The sequence below is a fragment of the Odocoileus virginianus genome, chromosome 23, assembly GCF_023699985.2.
Source record: "Odocoileus virginianus isolate 20LAN1187 ecotype Illinois chromosome 23, Ovbor_1.2, whole genome shotgun sequence".
Lineage (NCBI taxonomy): Eukaryota > Metazoa > Chordata > Mammalia > Artiodactyla > Cervidae > Odocoileus > Odocoileus virginianus.
This window is the reverse complement of record NC_069696.1, coordinates 39,048,940-39,053,849: the sequence shown is the minus strand read 5'-3', so window position 1 is coordinate 39,053,849 and position 4,910 is coordinate 39,048,940.

Genomic DNA, 4,910 nt, shown 5'->3' with positions numbered 1-4,910 from the left:
GGTGCTGGGAAAGATTGGAGACAGGAGGAGAAGGGAACTGCAGAGGATGAGATGGTTGAATGTCATCACTGACTCAATGGACATGAGTTTGAGCAAGCTCCAGGAGTTGGTGATGAACAGAGAAGCCTGGTGGGCTACAGTCCATGGGGTCACAAAGACTCGGACACGACTAAGTGACTGAACTGAACTGAACAAAACAGGAGCTGGCAAAGTTTTTTTTTTCCCCCTTAAAGGACCGGATAGTAAATATGACTTTGCAGACCACATGATTTCTGTTTCAACTTCTCAGCTTTTCCACTGGAGCACAAAAATAGTGGAATAATTAAGAGCAGGGCCTCTGGAGACAGAATAGCTATATTCAAATTCTGTTTCCAAATTCTGTTTCTTCCTGCCTTTTACAGTCAGAGTTCCTAGGCAGCCTGATGAGGGTGGGAAGATGACGAGGACTCATGCAAGGAGGGTGCAGTGATGGAGTACCAGAACTGGGTAGCTCAAGACAACAGACATTTATTGTCTTACAGTTCTGGAGACTTGAAGTCCAAAGTCAAGGTGTCAACGGGGCTGAGCTCTCTCTGACAGCTTTAGGGGAGAATCCTTCTTTGCCTTGTTCACGCTTCCAGTGTAGGCTGACAACCCTTGATTTTTCTTGCTTGGAGATGCTTCACTACTCTTTGTGGGTCTGTACATCTTCTTCTTTCTGTGCATGTCTCTGTGTCCACATGTCCCTTTTATAAGCATGCCAGTTATAGTGGATGAGAATTCACACTAATGACCTCATTTTCACTTAATTACTTCTATAAAGACCTTTCCAAGGAAGGCCACATAAAAAGTGTACTGCCCTTAATATTTTCTGTAATTTGAAATTGTTTCAGAATAAAGGCAAAAAGAAAAAAATACAGTGTAATCAGAGACTAGCTATTTGACAAGTTGTTTCACTTTTTATGCCTTAGTTTCATCAGTAAGGATAAAGCAACAACTACTTAAAGGATATCGTGAAGGATAGAGATCATATGAGTGAAGCACCAGGTCCAGTGTCTGGCCATGATGTAAATGCTCACACCACGGCTCTTATCTTATCACACCATGAACTATGTTCTTGCCCGTAATTTGCAGTATTTCCTAGAATCTGAGATGTCATCAACTGTAAGGCATATTATTATTTTATATGCTACTGGGAAAATAAGAACATACTTAATTAAGCTGACAGAATGATTCTTTTCACTTAGAATTTTTAAAATTTCTTGAGAGAGTTCCTTTAGATTTCTTTTAATGTAGTTTTTAAGATTCTGTGTTTCTCTATTGATTATGGCTCCAAAATCAATATGGATGGTGACTACAGCCACAAAATTAAAAGACGCTTGCTCCTTGGAAGAATAGCTATGACAAACCTAGACAGTATATTAAAAAGCAGAGACATCACTTTGCCAATAAAGGTCCATCTAGTCAAAGCTATGACTTTTTCCAGTAGTCATGTATGGATGTGAGAGTTGGACCATAAAGAAGGCTGAGCACTGAAGAACTGACACTTTCGAACTGTGGTGCTGGAGAAGACTCCTGAGAGTCCCTTGGACTGTAAAGAGATTAAACCAGTCAATCCTAAAAGAAATCAGTCCTGAATATTCATTGGAAGGACTGATGTTGAAGCTGAAGCTCCAGTACTTTGGCCATCTGATGTGAAGAACTGACTCGTTGGAAAAGACCCTGATGCTGGGAAAGCAAAAGGAGAAGAGGGTGACAGAGGATGAGATGGTTGGATGGCATCACTGACTCAAGGGGACATGAGTCTGAGCAAACTCAGGGAGGTCGTAAAGGAGAGAGAAGCCTGGTATGCTACAGTCCATGGTGTCTCAAAGAGTTGGACATGACTTAGTGACTGAAGAACAGCAAAAGGATCACATGAGAAGGAAATTATAAGCAAAAAAATGCATTGGTTGAGGTGTACCTAAGATTTCTTCATATTTGCAGGCTGGTGCTCCCATATCATTTAATTCAGAGTCTTCGCATCTTTGCTTTTCTATCCAACAGCATCCTGTGTGCCATCAAGGGCATCAGGGATGCAGTGAATGTTCTGCTGTTAACCTCTAGAATGTTCTTCCTGGCTATCACCATCTATCATTCTGTGTATATTTAGACTTGTTATTTGAGGACAATGAAGGAAAAAGAGAAAAGAAAAGGGAGAGAGGGGGAGATTAGGAGAGTGATGACAGATTTTATGTCTTTCTTTTTTATGCGTATATCTTACATCCAACATCTGATTGCTCCATATCTTTATTTCTTGGGGGTCTATGTCTATTGTTTGTTGTTTTTGCTTACTTTCTGTAGCTTCTTTCCTTGTAAGTTTGGTGACTGTCATTTGTGAGCTTATAGGTGGGGAACTGAAAATGCTCTTCTCCAGAGAGATATACATTTGTTTCCACAGGGCATCAGGGACTATCCTCCCCTAAAGTTGATTGCAGTCTCCTTCAGGGCTCTAAATTCAGGGTGAAAACCTTGAGTTCAATGTCCCTGTCTTTGGGAGCCCAAGACACCCATTCCAGATGGTCAGAGCAGTTAATCAACATTTGCACTGATCGAAAGTTTGACACCACATTTCCTGCTTGCTTAATACTCGGGGTTTCAGCTCACTATTTTTGCTGGTTTTTTTTTTTTTTTTTTGCTGTTTGTTTTTGATTCTTTTTTTTTTTTTTTTAAAGATTTAGCATGCTTTTATTTATTTTTTATTTACTTTTATTAGTTGGAGGCTAATTACTTTACAATATTGTAGTGGTTTTTGTCATACATTGACATGAATCAGCCATGGATTTACATGTGTTCCCCATCCCAATCCCCTCTCCTGCCTCCCTCCCCACCCCATCCCTCTGGGTCTTCCCAGTGCACCAGACCTGAGCACTTGTCTCATGCATCCAGCCTGGGCTGGTGATCTGTTTCACCCTTGATAGTATACTTGTTTCAATGCTATTCTCTCAGAATATCCCACCCTCGCCTTCTCCCACAGAGTCTAAAAGTCTGTTCTGTAGAATCTGTGTCTCTTTTTCTGTTTTGCATATAGGGTTATCATTACCATCTTTCTAAATTCCATATATATGCATTAGTATACTGTATTGGTCTTTATCTTTCTGGCTTACTTCATTCTGTATAATGGGCTCCAGTTTGATCCATCTCATTAGAACTGATTCAAATGAATTCTTTTTAATGGCTGAGTAATATTCCATGGTGTATATGTACCATAGCTTCCTTATCCATTCGTCTGCTGATGGGCATCTAGGTTGCGTCCATGTCCTGGCAATTATAAACAGTGCTGTGATGAACATTGGGGTACATGTGTCTCTTTCAAATCTAGTTTCCTTAGCGTGTATGCCCAGGAGTGGGATTGCCGGGTCATATGGCAGTTCTATTTCCAGCTTTTTAAGAAATCTCCACACTGTTCTCCATAGTGGCTGTACTAGTTTGCATTGCCACCAACAGTGTAAGAGGGTTCCCTTTTCTCTGCACCCTCTCCAGCATTTATTGCTTGTAGACTTTTGGATAGCAGCCATCCTGACTGGCGTGTAATGGTACCTCATTGTGGTTTTGATTTGCATTTCTCTGATAATGAGTGATGTTGAGCATCTTTTCGTGTGTTTGTTAGCCATCTGTATGTCTTCTTCTTTGGAGAAATGTCTGTATAGTTCTTTGGCTCATTTCTTGATTGGGTCATTTATTTTTCTGGAATTGACCTGCAGGAGTTGCTTGTATATTTTGAGATTAATCCTTTGTCTGTTGCTTCATTTGCTATTATTTTCTCCCATTCTGAGGGCTGTCTTTTCAGCTTGCTTATAGTTTCCTTTGTTGTGCAAAAGCTTTTAAATATAATTAGGTCCCATTTGTTTATTTTTGCTTTTATTTCCAATATTCTGGGAGGTGGGTCATAGAGGATCCTGCTGTGATTTATGTCAGAGAGTGTTTTGCCTATGTTCTCCTCTAGGAGTTTTATAGTTTCTGGTCTTACATTTAGATCTTTAATTCATTTTGATTTTGATTCTTGTTTGAGAAGAAGGAGTGCCTAAGAGAATTCCTTCTCCCTTGGGAAGTCGAGCAATGCATTTAAAGACAAAGTGGATGCAGAATCTAGGGATTTCAGAGTGAAAGAGACCCTTGGTGTATTTAGATCATCACACCAATTGACCTAGTAGCTATTCTGTTGTCTCTGTGGGGTTGACTCATGGTCACAGTGAGTGGAATGCCACAGTGGAGCAGCAGATGATGGCCTGATTACTATTATTATTTTTATCCCATGCAGGTGGTATGCAGGAGCCTTGAGGGTTTTTATCAGATTTTTGCAGGGTGTCTACTTGGCTCCTTGACCAGCTCCTCTTTGAAGGGCCTTTCTATCTGGATTTGCTGACTCACCCTCTTTCTCAGTTTTGCTTCTGACTGAAGACCAGAAGAGCTCCCTATGCTGAGTTTCCCACCCCTTCAATGATTTCTTTGCTTCTGTGTCATAAAAATAAGAGCAGAAAGTCACTTCTATGTCCTCGATTAGTTACTTTTGTACATTTCTTTTTTATTTTCTTCATGAAGTTTTTGTTCATTTTGGTTAGTATATGGGAAATACAATCTGAGATTTTGCTTCACTCTCTCATTTAATCCGGTAGTCTGAAATCTACATTTTTCACAGCACCTTAGAAGTCACAGATGGTCTTTAGACCAGAATTTGAAAGTCAAGGGTCACCCATGGTGAACAAGTTAGCATGAATAAGCAGAGAAGGTTATGGACAATTCTGGTGTCAGAAAGTCTTTGCCTATCACTTTGTTTAACTGAAGCACATAAAATGCCACTAAGCATAATGTGATTTCATACAAGTAAAGTTCAAAAGCAGGCACAATTCAGAATGGCAGCCCCTCAGTCATTTAAACAGAAGTACCATAGG